Here is a 21,658-nt window from a genome sequence, read left to right on the forward strand (position 1 = left end):
AGAAACAAAAATGAGAGGGTACTGAATAATTTATCATTAATCAAATATTTGTACACTTCGAAAACCTTTTCAATAATTGAGAATTGCCAAATTTCACTGAAAATTTCAGTAAATCTGGATGAGAATTTCATGAAATCAACAAAATCTATACAATCTTTGCTGTAGTCAGCTGTCTTACAAAGAAAATGGAAAATGGTCACGTTAGATAGATATGCGTTCAGCATATCTATTAGCAGATTTCTACAAAATGCTCACTGGAATGAGATATGACTTTTGCTTCTACCCTATTTTTCAAAATAAACGTTCAATAACTTTACCTGTTGACAGAAAATGAGATTCTAGGTGATTTCTCCTACAGATTCCTACATTGAAGTTGGGGGTAGAACTTTGGAGAGCGTATCAAAATGATAGAGACGCACTCAAATGGAGGATCGAATCAGAACTAAATAGTTGTAGTTTTGCCAGTAGAGCAAGATTATCAGATGATATTTTCAACCGAAAAGGCTCTAGAAATGTATAATATATATTAAATGAACCGTTATTTCATATTATCTGACTTCAGACTATCTAGTTTGACCATTTTTAAATAATAATAATGTAAATTCACAATTCTAAATACTTGTCAATAACAGGATTAATATAGAGTAGCTCACCCTCTCATTCCTATTTATACATTAAAAATTATGTTCTACAAAAACATATTTTATTAGTCTTTTTCGAACAACAATTTCTTATACCATTATTTATTTTCGTTTTTATAGTTCTAAACGAAGATAATTTCATAATGACGAACAATAAGCTTGACTTGACACGCTACGTGCAGTCACTTCCGTACGATGTTTTCAGGTATGGTATAAATGTTAATCCTGATCAGGACAATCTGACAAATTAACAAAATTATTGTATAGTTATCGGTCCTGGATAAGTGTGCGAAGTGTGAACTTAATTTGAAGCAGGTAAAAAACATGTTCAATTATTTCATCACATAGATGTTAAAAAATTAACTGAATTTTAAAAGATCTTACAAAAACTCGTATAGTAGGTGAGTATTGTTGTATACTGTGTCGTAAACCGATATATTTGCTTGTTTTCACTGCATGTGTCGTTTATTAGATGTAGATTAATCATACAAAACCTTTGAAATGTTTACCTCATATTTATATAATAATTCTCATTACTCTGTTTGTAATACTAGCAATTTTATCTCTTTCAACCGAGTTTAATGATCGGCGTTCAATATAATTGATAATGAAGAGTGAGTAATATTATAGTTTTATTTTTGAAATAGCCCATATTTCCAGTACTCATCAGTTACTTATTGTTATAATACAGTGCTTGATGAATCTAACATATCATGCGGAACGTTTTATATTTTTTTTTAATTACATGGAATTCGCGTTATGGTTGAATTAGATTTGTTATCTATGAATCTGCGTAATAAATTTTAAAATGATGGCAATGGTGTTGACTCCAATGAATCATTTTACATCGAAAAATTACGCTACTGTCTGTAATACGAGGGTTGCTAATTAAGTTTTGAGATATGGCAAGACTGATGTGAATATGTCAAATCCGAAATTTTTAATGGTGAACCTACTCAGAACGTGTCAAATATTCTTCTTGATCAAATCGTGCAATGATTTTCTATGACTTTCGACGTGGATTAAACTAACATAATTGTACCGATAAACTTGGACTTTTATTGATGAAGCGTCATCTCGAGTCACACTCGAGTCGAGTATTTCGCTGGTTTTCCGAGATCGTTATGTGACATATCGTGAGATTTAGGCATACTTGGGCATTAATTACACTCGCATACATTCAATATTACATTAATATTTGGCTGTCAAAAAGATTTGTGCAAATAAATACTTGGCAGTGCTTCAAAAGACATATATAAGATCGTGATGGGTCACAAATCACAGATCTTTACTTATGAACCCGAAACTAAACAAAAATCGACTGTATGGGTCTTTCAAGGCGAGCCAAATCCAACAAAAGTTATGCGCACACGAAGCACTTCGAATTAAATGGTCGCCTGTTTTTTTCGAAATAACTGGACATGTCACTCTATTAGAACAACTTAGAATGGTACATTAGCATTAGTTTGCCAGAAGTGTTGGAAAAAATTAAGGCAACCAATCGCAGAAGACCAATCATTCTCCACCACGACAATGCGAGACGAAGTGAACCCTGAATTATTTGTTGAGTGGTATTTACGTCGAATGTTATATTATGTTTGGAATGCCATTCATCTACTTACCTTGATTATTGAACATGTGTGGTGCATAATACGTGGAAGGTTAAGAAATTTACTGAGTCCTGCTAAAACTACAATGACCTTTCGGCAATAGATAGAGATGACGAATGAGGACTATATAAATCACGTAATTATCAGTATGCTTAGATGCATTAAGTATGCAAATCTAAAATAGAATCAGCAGATACTCAGATTATCTTTACCCGACTAGTATAAAATTATCATCACCTACATATATGTATGCCAAATATTACCGAAATAATATTATTTTCACCGAGTGTTTAGGGCTTAGATGTCACTGAGTATATACTACTCAACTAGCAGGCATGTTAATACTGTAATCAAAAGAAATTATCTTCCTGAGAAGCCTGTATTGTGCAGATGACGCTGTTCTAATAACCGAAAATGATCTTTAACGCCTTCTATAATTAGCCAACACCAGGATACAAAGAGTAAATATACAAATTTTCAGTATGTTGTATACATATACAAACAGGTAAATAGAGCAGCTAGAATATTACATGCTAAGGAGAAAAGTGGACTGGATATAGTCAGACGGGGTATGCCATCAGTGGAAAGACTAAGCAGTAGAAGTAATGGATGAGGATCAGATTGGCCAAGGAAGGGGACAAAGAACCAGAAACAAGGAAAAAAACGTCCAATTGATAGGTTTTAAAAAATTTGATACGGTTTCAGCAGTTGTAAAATAGGTCAGAACATTGAGGAACTCGTTCTTTTACAACAAATATTACTATCAGTTCAATTCGTTACCGTGCGATGAATATTATATTCATTCATTTTAGTAATAGAAACTAGTATTGCTGTTCTTTGTAAGTTTTATGGTTGCATATATAAATTTGAAATTATAAAATCATTAACATGAATGACATTAGATAGTAATGCTCTTGTCTCATTGCTCATACTTTCAATAAGTCACATCTCAAATCACTATAATTTCATAATCTTAAAAACTATTATAGATTATTTCAGCTTTGAAATAATGGATTTTTCTTGAAATAAAAAGCTTTTAAAGCAATAGTTATCATTTTCGAGTCTTGAAAATTGAAACAGGAAACACAGTTCAACTTCTTGTCAAGCATAAAATTTGAATAAAGTACCGCTATATTTGAATAACGCAACGTTCAGAAGTCTATTTATTTATTAGAATGAATATGAGCTGTGTCGAAATTTCATAGATAGCATTAATGTGTTACGTTTCCTAATCAGAATTAATAATTTTGAAACTGAAATTTCTGGTAATGGAAGACAAATTGTGGCAATTGTATGTTAAAAGCATCGCTAAGTGTCTATTTGTGTTTCTGCTAGAATTCTAATGAACAATCCATCAATGACGATTTTACGGAGCGAGCAATGCCAAAATGAGCGATGTTATAAGCATAGAGAGGAGCATTCGATGTCGATACATTTTTATTCTAAAATTATCCATATTTAAAGAACCAAAAGTTTATTATACAATATAATTACGAATGGAGATAAAAACGTTATTTTACCCAAGTTTAATACGTTTTCCGAAGTTAAACTTGTTGAAACAATTAGAAGAGATCTAGAACAAATTAAAGAAATAAAGAATGAGTCTCTCTATAAGCATTTCAAGTCTGGTTGATGGTGTTGCATTGTATAAATATATCATAGTCTCAATGAAGCACTTTCCGTTCTCAAACTCATTTTATTGAAGCCAATTCATGCGTTGAATAAGTAGAACTTGAAAACCATCTTAGAGGCACAAGTTTTTCTAACGTTGTTGCATTACTATATACTTAATTGAAATTATTTTGAAAATAATATCTGTTGTGATATTTAAAAAGCATTTTGTCAAAGAACAAACAATAACCAGTCTAGAATTTTGTATATACGAGTTATGAGTACTCTTAATAAGTTTTTATAACAGCAAATCATTAAGTTGCATCTATTTGGGGTACTGAAACGTTCGCAATACGATGTGCTGAGAAAAAAACAAAAAAGGACCAGCAGCTTACTTGTTCATCATGAGAATACACCTTGCGATGATTTGAGAGTCTTTACGGCTCAAAGTTTTCTCCATTATCCACATTCACCTGAATCACCAGGTGTAGCACCTCGCGACTTCAAAAATATGTTAAATAGGAAACATCATTCTTGACATAGAGAAAGTCACGTCAGAGCAAATTAAAACCATTCCGATAAAAGTGGCTCACAGTCATGGATTCCATGTTGGGATAAGGACACTGCTAACCAAGTCAGGAGATTATTTCAAATTTTGATACGGTCCCACTTAGTTTTTGATGTGATAATACATTTTTTATCACAGATCATATTTGTCATGTGGTTATGGAATTTTCCTGCCACAACGTTGGGTACCTGACTGATACAAGTATATACTGACCATTTTTTTATTTTAATAGCGATGCCAATAACCACATTCAACTTACGCTGAGTCACTCTCAACTTGAAGTTGATAAAGTATACTTAAAATTGAAAAATAAGTTATATTATAACCATGTTAGGTAGGTAGTAAAATGTAAATAGAAATTGTCCTTTGTGGACACCTTGTGTGCGCGAGGTAAGTTTAAAGAAAAGGTATCTTTATACCTGCTCGTGTGTATAACATTTTCTAACTATTATTAGAAACGTGCACCTTCAAAACAAGTTTTGATAAAAATCAATATTTCATAACGGAATTATCACATGTCCTATAAAACGCTTCTGGGTCATATAATCATAGCCATGTTTTGATCATTAAAAAACACGTCAATTCATTATTTATAATTTGTACGTTCAGTATCAGTAGTAAAAGATTGTGTTGATAATTTTCATTAAGATTTAATAGGTAGTCAATATTAATTTTTGTTTAATTCAAATAGTCAATTAACACCGATTTCAACCCAACGATTGCGAAAATAAAATCTACTACTGCATATCAACAAAGTGCTTATATAATTTTAAAACAAAAATCCTCAGTGATACTGTCGTGCGCCTCTATGTTTCACCGTCTTGACTTGATTCCACTCTGTCTTGCTTGGTCAGGACCCGATCGCATACGAATACAACACGATATGCTTCGTTTCTGTTGGAGTGGTTTTTGTCCCTTTGTAAGATTGTCTGTTGATGTAGTGTTTAGTTCGTTGTATTAGTGGTGTACTAATGCTGAAAGTTGTGAAGCGGTATCGGAAATATGCGTACAGTATTTAGTGATCCTATGAAAACTAAGAAAGTAAATTAGTTAAAATTCTCAATTTATATACAAATAGGAGAAATGCCGGGTGAAACGGTTAATAAAAATTTCAAAATGTGTATATACATATTGGATACTTAAATAATATAAGTTGTTGACAGACACAAGTGAAGGTTGGAATAAACTTTTTCCAGTTCGTGAGTGCAACCGAAAAATGTGAAATAAACAAATTATGCATTCCCCAATCAGGTATTTCAAAGCACATTACTTACAGTGTTGATAAAAAAAAAGCAAATTATTATTATGTGATAGTGTAAATCGAGTTTTTGGAATTTTGAAAACTGTTAGAATTAAATTTTGAAATATTTTCCCACATTATACATTATAGTTTATAATGTGAATATTGGAAATTTTATGAGTAGATTACTAACGTTAAAAGAATCCGCTTATTTTATATTATTTTCATTAACATTCGGAAGTAGCACTCCTGTGTTGCTTTACATAGGTACACCATTTTTATTTTATGCTAAGCGCCTGGCAATTTACATTTAGTATAAGAAAGCCTAATGGGAACCGATAATAATTACCACATACTAATAACTACATTCCTAATGTATTTGCTTCCTAATAAATGTTATTCCTATGTCGCTTTTGACATCATTTAGTAGTTTTTTAACCATGATTTATATATACAAAACACGACTGTTTTATTATAACAACCCAAATTGTAGTACACAGAACATTATATACAGAAACGTTTTCCTAAGGAGAGTCTCAATTTAGATCTTGAAACTTACAAATATGTTCTATTAATGAATTATCTTTTTAAATAATAATATCAGGTATTATATTGAATTACGTATCTTTTTATAATTTTATATTTAGGACAGCTGGTGATGGAAAAACTTATAAATCAAAATAATATCTATGAATCAAATTCAATTTATTAGCCATCCAAAAGAAAATACAATGTATCACGTATAAAATGAAATAAATTTGTGGTGAATATTTTTGTATTAAGTTCGTGCTAGAATTAAATAACTCAATTCACCAACTTTACTTCTGTTTACCAATGTTTACTAAACTGCTCGAGACATAACTATATTGCTAATATTATTATGGTATGAAAATGTATGTTGAGCATTAGTTACGTACGTGGGACCTAGGGAAGCGGGAAGCATTGGGTTTTGAATTTCCTTGATTTAAATTGCAGTCGCTATTTGAAGCGTTAAGCATAGAAGAAAGATTTGGAAAAAGGAAACGTTGCGGCTTAATATTATTTTCAGGAATTTTTCTTTTATTTTGGATTATAACATTATCGTTTTCCTCGATAGGAGTAAGGAGTTTCTCATACTTGTTTAACGTTTTGATGTTTTGAGAGAATTTCTTTTCATATAAAGGTTTATCGGGTCCCATAGTAATTTTTTCGCTTCTATTTATGTTTCGTTTATTCAATATATTGTTTTGTTGAGATGTTAGGGAATCATGAATTTGTTTATTTATAGCTTAAATGTTTTCTGAATGTTCTTGCATGTAATTAGAGATAATTTGTTCTTCACTCAATTCGAGAGGGTTACGATAATCAAGTTTTCCTCTAACGATTTGTAACGGTGTATATTTTAGAGCGTTATGGGTTGAATTTTTATAGGAGAGTATGGCGTAATTCATTAATTGAACAATATTCGCATTTTTACCTTTATTTTTCAGGGTTACTATGGTTTTCTGTAAGGTGGAGTGAAGTCTTTCGATAGGACTATTAGAGTTGGGATTTCTAGGTGTACAGCATTTCGTTTTTGAATGTTTTACCGTAATCTAATGTTATTTTTCTTGGTATGCCATAATGATTAAAGTATATTATTAATTTATCTATTATTTCGGTGCCCGTTTGAGTATTTGAGGGATAAGCTTGACCAAACTTAGAATAACTATCAATGATTGTGAAAAAATAAGTATTATATGTTTTGAAGGTGTTTATGTAAATAGGATCGAATGGTTCATAGCCTATAGGAGTAGGTTTAAATACTAATTTGTTTGGGTGTGTCTCGTATTTTGATTTCTGACAAATCTCGTAAAGGTTGAAAGCTTTCAGTTTATTTTAAATTCTTCATGGATTTGTTTTATATTTTCAGATAAAGGTTGTATGCTTGCTCAATATTTCACCCCTCATTCTGGAAAAGTTTAGATACCCACTACTTTTTCCAAATATACCTTTAAATAATGAAATCTAAACTATTTCGAATTGCTCGAATTTATTTTCTAAAGACATTGCTTCGGTAGTTTCTGTTCTATTTTCAGAAGTTAATATTATTTGAGAAAGCTGCTTAAACACATGTACATATGAAAAAAGTGGAGCGTGTATCGAAATAAGTATTCAAAAACAATAGTTATGGGACACGTTTTTCTAATAGACTGCATGTAGTGTGAGAACTGTGATGGATTTCACCATCAAAGTAGCAAAGTAGATGCAGATAACCCAAGACCTGAGGGTCCCGGGACCTTGTTTTTAGAACACTCAGAAACCAGGTAACTACGCCACCGATTTTATGACATATTGGAGAATGGGAAGTAGTACTTAGTAGAAGGAAATCTGGAATATAGATATTTTTGCTAAATGTAAAAGCTCACCTGATATTATGAATTTTCTCTAAAATGAATATCGATATTACTAAACGCGCCAATATTTTGTTTGTTATCAACTATATTTCTTTAAACAACTGATAAAGCAAACCCAGCTTTTTTACGTAATATGAATTAATTGTATTGAATAATTTTATATGTAGAAATCTCATAATACTCGTATAAGAAGAATGTGCGACTTGCTGAACTCAACTTCTTACAAAAGCCTCATATTATAGCTCTCTTATTAACGTTATCTATCAATCACGCCTGATTTGAAGTTATGGAATGATTAATGAAATGTGCAACGCCTTCTCGCGCTCAGCTTATTGCTCAAGTTGTTCTTCAAATGATTTACCAGGTATCAAAATTTTTATTCTAAGATAATATTCTAATAAATTATTTTTCTAATCGCATAGAGAGAGGCATGAAAGTTTGTATTGGATGAAACTAGGTACCTAACGGCTGCTTGACATGGTAACTTTTTTCTACACAATAAGAATTACAAATCAATAATCCTAACATTTTAGCGTTGAAGCAAATAATGAAATCACTGATAGAAGAGTATGTAACACATATTTGATGCCATTAATAAGTTTGGATAATGTGAGAAAATGTAGATAAAATTTTTTCCTATCATTATCATTTTGGTTGGGAATAAGTATTTTATTTGCAATTTCTACTATCCCCATTGCGCTTTGAGTTCTTATTGGACGTGTTTTTATTTCAACGTGACTAAAAAGCTCGATTTATTTACTTTTTAACACTACCTGATAAACAACTAAAAGCTCGGGCTACACGTGTTTAATGTTTGCTAAGCAATTTAGTGTGCTTTAGCAAATAGGACCGAGTTTTATCTATATAACTAAAAGTTCTACTAGATTTTTAACTTGCTAAGTATTAGTTCAGACAGACAAAATGCCAGCTTATGAATTTAGTTATTTGCTTCAACCACCATAAAAAAATATTTGTGGATTAGTACAGTCAATATGTGAGATTTTTATTCTCATAATATCTAGTTACAATTATTATTGTTGTCTGTACAACTATTCCACAAATTAATCATGTTAGGAGGTCTAGAAAAAGATATGATCGATGTTAACTAAAGACTTCAGACACCTTGCATTGTAATACATAATGGGAGTCATTTACTATTTGAATAAAATTTGAAAACTACAAACTTATGTAGAATTGACAGCTTTCCTCTAAAGGTACAATGAAAAGAACAAATGTGAAACTAAGTCGATGATCATTTTGGATAATATTTACTGTGCATCAAAGTTGAATACTAAAAATGTTAAAACTTTAAGGATATCCGCTTCTAAATATAGTTTCATGTGCTTCAGCAACGTTTGATTTCTATTAGTATTAATTTACAAAAGTTATGATTTTTGATCTAATTATTGTCTCTCGAGAAAACAGATGCACTTAATAACAGTATTAACATAAAAAAAACTATCATTTTGACGCTCCGATTTGTTATTCTGAATCAATATTTGCCTGTAGCACTAACCACATTTGTCATTCCAAGCTCTAATGATTATAAAATAGTAAACCAATTTTAAATGAAATGTTATTCATCAAGTTCTACTTTAGTTCTTCCAATATCCATTACAGATTATAAAAACTTCTATAAAAACCCTTGCCGACAATTTTGTTTGACCTACCATGTGTGTAGATACCTCATTTTAAAAATTTATTATTTTTTAAAATACTTTTAAAATATGTATATTTTATGCGAGAAAGTATTCGTTAAAAAGCAATCGAATCATTATTAATTGGACGGCATTATACGCCGTTATGTAGTCACTTAAATGTAGTCGTATTTGGAACTTAGTAAAAAATGATTATTATACCTCGTTAACTTGCTACAACTGAATATTAAATTATAAAACGTAAATAGACGAGTAACATGTACCTGCCTGTAAGGGAGTTTCGTTTAAACAGGGTCCAAGACATGAACTGAGCCTTTTTTGTACCCCATTCGTTGCTTTTTTCTGGAAAACGAAATTTCAAAGCAAAAACCACAAAGGAAAATGAATGCTTTGCAATTAAAACATTTCAATTCCAAAGTATCTTTATAAATAATAATGGTAGTCAGAATCGTCTAAACTAGAGTCATCATCTTGTAAAGAGGGCGATACCACAATACTCATCTTCTTCTTTGATAACATGTTCAATACAGTTTTTCCAAAGCTCTTGTCTATATGTGTCTGTCGATTAGAACTTCGGTAGTGTTTTATCTGACGAAATAATTTTGTCGCCATCGAATTATCCTTGACGATTCGGTTATTGCCATCTGTTTATTCAGTTTTTTTGTGATTAAAACCACATACTGACAAAACTTGACGCAATGTTTCTAAACTGGTACAATTGTATTCTGGATAATCTGCTAACTTTTGTTGTATTATTTCCAATGTCCAAACCCTATTCTCCTTAAACTATAAATTGTCCTACGTATAAAATCTTGAGTAGCTTTGTCAACTGACTTCAGTTTTACTTTACATTTTTTTCGGTTCAGTGAATGATCCACAGCAACCCCTTTCGTGACTACTCGATAAATGGAAAATTTATTTACTCTAGTTAAGTCAGAAGTTCTTATTATGATTGCATTATCAGATTGTTGAATATTCCCTTTTTTTAAACATTCGAATATAATTGAAATAACTTGCCGTGTTTGTATATCTAAATCTTCATTATCAATTTCATACCTGTCTTTATTCTTATTCGCCCATGGTCTAAAGAAAGTCATATTTCTGTTTATTTAAAGAAATTTATGAATTAAATAAATTTAAATTTTACAAAGCGACACTAATGTCTAGCAAGAATATTCCGAAGAAATTGTGTACATACAGTTTCGGCCAATAGAAATGCATTTATGTTTACGATTCGATGTGTTCTTTGAATAGCAGAGTCCACGTGGACTGACGGTTTGTTAGATATTTACTGAATTTTATACGTAGTAAACGAGTAAACATTATTTTTCATTTCTTAATTTGGTATGAGTGCCGTGCGTATTTATGAAATATTGATTGATTCTCGCATAACTGTATTCTGCAATTGATGTTGAAAGAACTATAGCTATTTCCAATTGGTGGTCGAAAATTTTTTCAATAAACAACGTAATCATTATATTTTAATTTGACAACAAATAGAGAAGATATTTTTTCTAGATGCTGCCGTCTATTACTTTTTCCTCTTTTCGGATTTCTGTTTTTCTGACACATGGATCTTAAGAAATTATTCATCGGAAAAATTATACTTTGAATACTTAATGTGAAATTTGTATTTTAGGATTATCATTCATTCTAAATTGAGCCATCCAACTTCAAGCAATTGTATTTCCAACAATATCACTCATAACTTTTTATAAATCGAAAATATCGTAATACTTCAGGTTATATACAGTGTGAACTCGGTTTTATTCTTAATCGAATTAGAACACTTTCACGTATATAATACATTTTCTGACGCCAAGCTCTCCATTTTGTGGCAAGCACAGAATGAATATTATTTAGGAAGTAAATGATGGTAAAATGATATTCATTTTGTCGTACTTCGGTTTTGTTTGCACTGTATGAATCTGAATACAAAGCCACGTAGTAATTGATATATTTTAAGATACGACTTGCAATTTCTGCACTTTTTAACACGTTTATATTTGCTTAGTAGGTATGCATGAATATTTGAATTCGATTTTTGAGCACTCCAAAACGTCGGATTTATTTGTAATTTCACACTTATTAAAGTTCGATGATTGACAATAATTTCATAAATTCGTGCCATGACCCTGATTAGGATTAAAGATTTTTCTATATTCGATTTCCGGTAGTGCTTTGCTCCAACTATCAAGGAACATCTTTTGATAAAAATAAATAGTTTAAGAAACTGAAAAAACTCAAACTAAAAATTAGAAAATAATGTCTCTTCAAATAAGCGTAAGTGATTTGTAAAAAATATAATTTTCATGTGAAAAAAGTTGGGTGCTTTCTAAGATAATTTTATAATGACCACTTATACCTATCAACTTAAAGAATTTATATTAATGGACATCCAGCACGATTTTTTTACTGTTATTTGAAGTGCTCATTTTTTTTTCTTAATTTTTAGTTGGGTTTGCCATTGAAGCGTATTTTTTAGTGTATCACACTATTATTATTCATTTTATAATCATGAGTCCAATCCCAAAAAAACAGTGCCCGTTTGAATTACATGTATCAAAAATAGTAAATTTATAAACAGTTTGCTTCTGCTTATAATAAATTTCACTATCATTCGCTTCTGGCACAGGAAGTAGTTTCTGTAGATCTAAAATTTCTTCCTCTCAATAACGATTTTAAAATTTCTAAATCTGATTTGCTCTTTTATGTGTACTCTTACAGTCCTATTTGGACCATTAATATATTATATGTATTACACTGAGGATATGGATTCTTTTATTCTTCATCAGAAGATCAAAGGTCTTAAGTACGTACAATATGTCAAATAACGCTGCCAATCGTAAAACGGATAATTTATTCACTTAATTTGCGTTCATGAAATACTAAATATTTAAAACCATCCCTGGTTGATTTTGAATATTTCTGAAGACTAGACCGTAGATATTAGCAATCTCTTTTCCGATGCAGAAGAAAATTCATAGGTACTCTACTGCACTCAATTGTGTGACGTTTAATTTATCCTTCATTTTTTATAAAAATAATTCTAGCTGCCTCTTGCCACCAAACTGACATTTCTTGAAGATCGCAGTTTAAAATCTCCAGGTGCTCTTAACGGTTTCATGAAGTGTGACAAAATAAAAAACTTCTACATAATCAATCATAGGAACTACAGTGTCAATTTGAAATCATAATTTGCAGAAAATTCAAGAGTGTGCAAAACTATGTCACATTTATTTTGAAGGGGGCAGTTTGTAGGATGGATTTCAACTTAATTATATTGACGCTCTAGGGGTACATAAGCCCTAAAACTTTGAAAGAAAATGGGGCTTGACTGATAATCGCAGTAGTATGTAATTGTGAGCGTTATAATGTAGAAAATTTTTTTAACATTTCCTACTTTTTATATATAGTTCTGTGAGATTGTGCGTTTATCAATTTTTTTGAATGCTATAGTAATTGAAAAGTATTCAAGTAATAATTGTAAGCATAAATATTTCCTGAAATAATAAGGAAATATCTATTATCCCGATTTAGATGCAAATTCTTATCGGACGTATAAAGTACAATTTTCGCTATTGGATTGTTGAAAATTTAAGAATTTTCAGGGAAAGTCATACACAGTACCAAAATCGATAAATTACTGGCTAGTATTCTAAAAAAAGCATTAGAGGTGAGCTCTACTTAAATTTGCTTCAAAAAATAAGAGAAGCGGGTGGTAACATGATTTTTCAAGATCTTCCACGACATCACTATCTTTCGGTTAGAAAGTGGCTGATATATTAGTCGAAGAGAAGTAATAGAATTAATTCATCATAATCGCTTGACTTAGCGCTTCCAGATTTCTTATGGAGGCATGTAAAATTGAGAGAAGTTTGAGTGCAGACTTTACCATTCCTTATAACGTTAAAACAAAAAAAATTATGAAATAAGTTAATTTTAATCAATTTTTTTAAAAATTGAGCGTGACATGGATTGCAAATTCTTGAATTAATTTTATAGAGAAATTTTGACACTCTGCAATCATTAAATATAATATGTTATTCATGTGTTACCCACAAATTTTTTGTTACTGTACTGGTTGCGGAAATACTTTTGTTAGTACTTTAAGATGACTAATGTAACTTCAGAATCTTCTTAGTCATATAAATAAATGGTAAAAATTCTTACTTATATAATTAATTTACTTGCAGATGTTTCTTGATACTAAACGGCTATTTTCTCTTTTGAACTGTTGTATTAAAAATATTTGAGTCAAGGCTTTTATCGTTTTGAAATTAATTTCCAAACTAACTTGCTGAATAGATAACTAACAAACTATTATATATGAAATGTATACAAGTTTGCATAAAAGTTTGTGATTGTTGATATAATAAAAATTCTACTGTGAATATCCACATAAAAAGTTGTTCGGAAAAAATATCTATCATTTTAATATTAAATTTTTCAAATACTTGAATTATTCACAATTCACGTGTTTTTAATCATGTACGAAAAAATCCCATAATTAATCAAACACGTGAGAGCTACAAAAATTTTACTTCAGAAATTATCCACGGCCTACAAAAAACTGGCAAACTGTCGAAATACAACCTCCACGCCTTTTCGTTCTATGGATATATTTTTCACGTGTTATGTGAGAACAGTAAGGAGTCAGATGGATTCAAGTGTGAGGAATATGATGGATGTTCTAAATGTTCGTACTTCAATTTTCACGATGGCTTTTCAAAATTCCGTAGCGTGCGTTATCTTGATGAAAAAACTCGTTTTGAAGTTGAAATATCAATTTTGCACTACTTCTTAGCCTCTTCTTTTGTTTTGGGATCAAGGTGCTAGACCCAAATCTCATCAAGAAATACAAAACGACGGACAAAATCCTTTTTATCTTTCCTAAAACGTCCCAAATTTTGTTTGGGGCGTTTTCAAGTTCCGATGGTAGCGAATGCGCAACCATTTTATCTTTACACAGGGCTTCTATTTTTCTCGGATAATCGACGATTATGCATAATCATATCCTTTATCTTTGCCATTTTTTCCGACAATGGATGTCTTTAACGTGAATTGTCTTTAAGACTTTTATCACTAATTTCAAATGTAGCAGATTGTCACACACTTTTTCGGGTTTTGTTAAAGCACATTGCAACATTGGGTTGCATTACTGCACGTTATTGAATTTTTTTCATTGTACAACAATGTACCACTGAGAATATACGAATGGATTGACCGATCTATATGAGACGTAGTACCACTTTGAGAAAATTTATTTTGCTGCCATTATGTAATGTAACTATAAACTAGTAGTAATCATGAAAGATTTTTTTTTCCCGTAAAAATGAATAAATAAAACATAAAATTACATATCGAGGAAGAACACATCAACAGTCATTTTGCTAATTGCTTTTCCTCAGAAGTTGAGAAGAAATAAAAATTCTCATTTGCAACATTACCTAACATCTACAGCTTTTTACACTAGTTTTTATCATACGCAATCTGCAAAGTTCTAATAAATGCATTACATTAGTTATTAAAATGAGAAGACAACTGATAATTTAACATCGTAATATACCTCTTTAGGTATAACCATTAAAGTGGCAAGTTCAAGAAAGAGAAATTAATTGAAAAGTATTTTATGCACTTATAACAGTAGTAATACTTTTCAAAATATGGTTACCAGCCTTAGTGAATATATAGAATCTAAATATAATTAGGACACATTACGTAAACAATTACGGTAGGTCTAGAACCTCATATTCAAATTACCGTTCATAATAAAAACGCCTACATATTTTTTACCGTTATTTATATACCTTTCAGAATGTGAGGAAGTTTCGATACATACATTATTCAGATAATGAAAGATGCTTATTTAATTATCGAGATCCAATTATCCTATATTATCCGTATTTATCAAAAAATCTAGTATTCAAACTGCAATATCATTTGATGAATTATCGTTGTAGAGCAGGAAGAAATGAAGAGTTTTGTGAATATTTGTCATAGCATTTCTGAAGCTATCTTTCATTTACATAGTTTCTACAGTTCTGCCGGTATTACCTTCTGTGAGAGTTTGCATGTATTGTGTAGTTTTTGCTGAATTCTGTAGGGCAATGGGAATCACATATTCTTGTAGTATATCAGTAATGTACCTCTCAGGTCATTTTTCTCCAAACCATAAACTTCCTCCTGCATTCGCATCCAACTTTCATCTTTCACAAGATCGTCATTTGTGGAAAGAATAAATCTTGACTTTTTAGAGAACAAGATCCAACTATAATTAGCTGCTCTTCAGTTCATGTATTCGTTGGCGAAGGCTACTGTTTGACCGCTATGTTAACTGTTGAGTAGCGTTGTCGTTGCTGGTGATCTTAGCCTCAATTTATGTTTCTAATCATTTGATTATCGATCCTAACGTCCTATATCTGAGTACATTTTGTAAATTCATAGCTGAAGAGTTTGTAACCCCAAAAACCGGATCTGTACTGCAGTTGTAGCGCTAGAACGGTCTAGATGAGGATTTCTGCGCAATTTGGACTTTATTGTGTCTCCCAGTGGGCAGAATAACAACCGTTTGTGTCTCATTAATTTTTGTAAAATGTCTTGAAAATGTATGTTGTTATCATTCATGTCTCATGATTTAGTGCGAAACAACTATTGGAACAGTCCTTCCGATATAGCACTTCGGTTAATTAAAAACGATCTGAGATTATTAGTAATGATAAATTAGTTAACCAATTCTATATATAAAGTATTTTGTACAGTGTTTCCTAAATATATCGTAATATTTAAGTAATTTGTTTTTTGGATACAGGTAATAATAATTTTCATTTGCCTTGTAAATCGATAAAGAAATTTACTTCATCAATACTGTGCAGAAATTAATATCCTTAAGCAGATGCAATAATTTCTCAGTCAAAGGAGCAAAAGAGTATTGGATTATCCAGTGCTACAATTTCTAAACTAAAAGATATGAAAATATTCAAATATAACTAACTGAAAATGCCACAGACGTTTCCTACGAAACCACGTTAATGTTTCCATCAAGGTCATTATGAAATTTTAAGTTTTTTATTAACAGTGAGGTTGTCTAGGTGAAAATACTCAAATTTGGTATTTGCTTCTCTCATTATTTGATTGATCAAATTATTCGAATGTTTTTAATATAATATAGAAATAAAAATTAGTTTTAAACATCAATATCAAATAAACAATATTACAATTCACGATTAAAAATGACTCCTTATTTCTACCAGATATTTCGTTTCATCATTATACTTGAAAGATTTCTGATAGTTCTCAATAGAAATAATTGGACAGCTGCAAACGGCTGTTGGGGTTGTGGACTTATTATTCTAGCTATAATATCTTTTCAAAAATTGAGCTCTAATTTGGGATCTCAAAATTAGACCATCCGTTATAAATGAGATCGAAATATGAGGCAAATAGTTTTATTTTGATATAAATAATGGTTAGTATTTTTTCAAATTCTTGTTAAATTGTTAATTTAAAATTTAATAGAATTATTACCTTACTGGCCTTCAAAATACTACCTACTGAAACAAAATTACTATTCAGTAAAATTACCTTCTTTTGTCGGATATGAAATTGAGATGAAGAAAATTTATACATATATTATTTTCAATTTCAAAGTATGCTTGCTGAAAATGCTGGAACGTGTATATACATTTAATGGAAGAAGACCTTTAATAGTAAAGTGCATGAGGCGGTTGGTATCGTTGGTACTAAATTAAATAACTTTCTAGCAAATGAGAATAATACAGAAAATTTCTTAAATAAGGAACGTAGCTGAATTTACTTAATACAATAGTCTTTTTTTCATCCAATGAAAGAAAATTTGACTGTAATGAGTCTTCAAAAAGTCTATAATGCCCAACCTCGAACTTTATCTCTCCATCAAATTCGCCAACCTGAAAAATGATTCACAGGCAATCAAATATATACGAACTAAACACGCGTGTTAGTCATCCATTCAAGGGTATATACAACCACGTCAACCAAATGGATTGACCAGGGGAAATAGGAAAATATATACGGTGTGTAACAGTCAAATGGAAGAAATTGGATAATAAATGAAAGGGGTATGATCGAAAAAGGCCTTGAACATGTTCATTGAGCTATTTATAACTGAGCGTTGTTTCATTGGAACTTTTTATGAATACGAGGTGTGCAAGAAAAATATGATGAATGAATGTTTATAGCCACAGTTACTTACTGTAGGCTGTAGAGACTAGCACTGGAAAGTTTGTATATTTAATATATATATTTAGTTGTATTTCAAGTACAAAAATTCTCGAAAAATGTTAAAATCTGTCTTTGATGATAATATATACCTTTGAGGACAGTTTACGAGGGGCATGGATAATTTAACGATGGAATTAAATGAGTTAAGGAAGAGTATCTCAAAAACAGCCAAAGGGAAACAACTATAAACTAATAGATATGTAAAAAAGTCAAAGGCTTTCTTCTAAATCATGACAATGCGCCGTGCCATAAGTCGCTTTTGATTGGCCGCTAAAAATCAGTCCATCCACATCTCCCTTACTCGATAAATTTAGAACAATGCGACTTCTGGCTTCTTTCCAATAATATTTAAAATGTATTGAATAAGAAAAAGTTTTTACATCGTTCATGACATTAGTAGGTCACGTCAGAGCAGATGAAATCCTTCCAGAAATGTTTCAGAGGTCCAACGCTAGGTTACGTGCTATGCTAGTAAAAATCAATACTTTAAATAGATTAATTCCACTTTTATGTTTTCACTTTGCTTTTAATAAAATTTTTCATTAACACCTCTTAAGTTGTGCTGTGTAATATGATAATTATGATGAATACAATAGCACCTATATTACCTATAGAACTTTTTATTGTTTCTTATATCTGGGTAGAGTGGTGTCGTTACGTATAGAAATATTGGTGTCGCACATAAAATCAAGGTCGGCATATTAAAACATTTTTTATCAGTTATCTAGGAAGAGAACTTTTCGTTGGAGCCCCGCGTATTATTCTACGTGCATATAATTGTATTCACGAAGATGAAATTTATAACACGAGCAACTACTATTGTAAATCATCTGAGCTAAGAATAGCCATTATATGTGAGTAGAATATTTTGACCACAACAGACAAAACTGACCAACTATTAAGTATTTAGATATATTCGATATGTCAACTAATGCTTTTCTTATTCCAGCTAAAGAAGTAGGTATAACTGTCTATTCTATGATAGCTTAACATTCACTCACTTTTTAACAATTCATTTATATTAAAAAACGCTTATGAAACGCTTAAATAATCACAAATTTCAATCGATACGGCAACCAGTTCTGTCTAGGTACAAATAATACTTATCTTAATCCTAACAAAATACCTTCATTTTACCACTAACATAAGTTAAAAACTCAATTTACCAAGGGTTATTTGATATTTCCAACTAAAGATTGCAAAATAATTAGTATTTAACAGAATAAACTTCAAATTTATGAGATATAGATAATGTGGGTCGTAAGGATAACAATTTAAGGTGATGATATTATTCTAGAGGTTAAGTTCATTTTATTGCATTTAAATGTATTCATACAATGATTTTAGTATTTTTCTTTAGATTTGATTCAGATTCAATAAATTAGGCATAACAAATTTGAGACACTTGTGAATTATCATATTATTAAACTTTAGGAAAGAGATTTATTGTTTTTAAAATTCAATATCTTGGATAACTTGTTTAGACAAACATATATTGTTTTTTTACTATTACAGGTGATTCTAAGTTAATATTTTTCAATTATACACGGTATGTAATAACTAGATTACAATTCTATCTGAAGAAATACTTTGAAAATAGTTGGATAGAATATACAAATTACTCATAAGACACTTGATAAGGGCGTTAATAAAAATATCAAGAATTGATTAGATTATGTTTTATTGTAGTTTATTTCGAATAGCAGTACGATCCTCTCATATATTTATAATCATATCAGGCAAGGCTGATAATCTTTTTAGTTAAGTCTATCCTATTTTGATAGATATTAATCTGCAAGAAAATCCCCTACACTAATGGCTCAAAGCGTAGCGTCAATATTTATTTGAAAAATATCATGATGTATGATATAAATTGGTACATACTGTATATTTTCTAACCTCGTATTTTATTCACACATTTTCCTTCCACAAGAATAAAATTACTTCATCGTCTTATATCTAAACCGTAAACTTTCCTCTCATGAAAATTCGATTTTTTCAGAACTCGTCTCGCTTCTGCTAAAATTTGAACATTTTCTAGTGTTCTATCAGACAGAGACGGCCTCAAAACCTTAATAAGTGACTGATTTCATAACAGTATCGAAAATAAATATACTTGTCTTCAATTTGAACTTGAATTTTTTGAAATTTGGAAAGAATATGGCCCTAAAAAGGTGGTCGTCATAGTTTAGGAAGATCACACTACCTGCTTAGTAAGTTCGGATAACATCTAAAATTGTAAACAGGGTGCCACCTGTCGTAAGGCAATGGCAAACCTCCATCAGTATAATACCTAGATCTATAACAGACTTTCGAAACCGTCGTTATACTGTAGGTCCCTTCTATCTGTGGTAAAGAGAGAGCACAGCATAGTTAGAAGTGAGAATTCATTCAAGTCCTATCACAGACATGGCATCAGAGGATGAAGATAAAATAGGGTTAACTTGCCTGCACAGTGTCAATATTTACAAATAGAATTGAAGTGCAATCTGATGTCCAACTAGAAGAAAAATTTCATAAGGTTGGCTTGGAAAATGCTTTAATTAAATTAAAAATAAGTTTGGCCATCGATAATATTTTTGGGAGGAAGAATCGAATACGACTGTACTCAAACATCTTATCTTAGAGCTACGTGGCACAATATATTGAGTATTTCTACTAACCTAGCAAACATATGAATTCTTACCCTATTATCACTTATTTTTCCAAAAAGATAAAATTAATTCCCGTTACATATTTATATTGTAGTTGATAAACTTATCGCTATTAGTAATGCCACTGTATACGTCACTAATTAATCAAAGCATATAATTTTAGGATGTAATAAATGCTGGAGAAATTCTTGAACATATACATGAAATATAGAACGAAGAAAACGGTATTTTAATTGTTTAAAGGTTTATGTTTATGGTATGAAGACATAAGAAGCTTCCTGCTCGCTTTTCTCATGATTCACAACAAATTTTTCTTCTTCATTAAAAAGCTGTGAATCTCTTATATCAGTTATCGAGTCACGATGTTTCAGCAGTAGAAAACAATAAGTTTACATGTGAATAGAGTGTGAAAATACCAAAGCAAAGTTTGCCTGTTATTAACATAATTAACTCCTTTTGGACTTCGTGTATTATAACTATCTCTGTATATATTGTTTAGATGAAAGTGGTGGATTATTTGAGCCCTTATTATATCAAGATTCTGTTTAATAATGTTCCTAATTTTCATTAAATTATCGTTTAGTCTTGGAATTTCAGTTTTATCTAGTGTCAACTTAACAGATCAGTCTTAACAGATTTTTGTGAATGTAACACTTAACGTTACCGATTTGGAACTGGGAATTGTACCTATTACCTACTAAAATACTAAGATTTTTTCTAAGCGACAAAAGACATCTTTTTACAAAAAAAAATCTAGAATTCTTAGAAAAGAGGATTAACACTTTTTAGCATTATGGTCTTCAATTTTTCGAGATATGTTATTGAAATTTTTCTACCATTCCATTTAATCTAATATAATAAAAAAGAATAATCTTTATTATCATTTCCCAATAGCTACAATTGAATTAAGCTTTATATTAGAGAAAAAATTAGAACAGATATTATAATAAAATAAAATAAAAAAGAAAATAATTAAGATAAAATTGTGCACATAAGATTCTAGGTAGATTTTGAATTTTTTTAATTATTAATTACATAT

The 21,658-nt window shown here is 30.5% G+C and overlaps 1 protein-coding gene across 4 annotated transcripts in view; it reads left to right on the forward strand.

The window, feature by feature from the left end:
* The window catches only part of LOC130892018 (semaphorin-1A-like), a 224,698-nt gene that overhangs the window by 148,587 nt on the left and 54,453 nt on the right, over nt 1-21,658 (forward strand). Inside the window, exon 1 of one of the 4 annotated variants that reach the window (XM_057797213.1) lies at nt 5,342-5,681. The exons of 2 other annotated variants lie outside the window; for them this stretch is intronic. The gene's annotated coding sequence lies outside the window, so the exon portion shown is untranslated. Of the gene's footprint in view, nt 1-5,341; nt 5,682-21,658 lie in introns of those variants that run through there. One more of the 4 variants, XM_057797220.1, reaches the window with a different exon arrangement.

Source organism: Diorhabda carinulata, chromosome 1 (genome assembly GCF_026250575.1).
Source record: "Diorhabda carinulata isolate Delta chromosome 1, icDioCari1.1, whole genome shotgun sequence".
NCBI classification, from domain to species: domain Eukaryota; kingdom Metazoa; phylum Arthropoda; class Insecta; order Coleoptera; family Chrysomelidae; genus Diorhabda; species Diorhabda carinulata.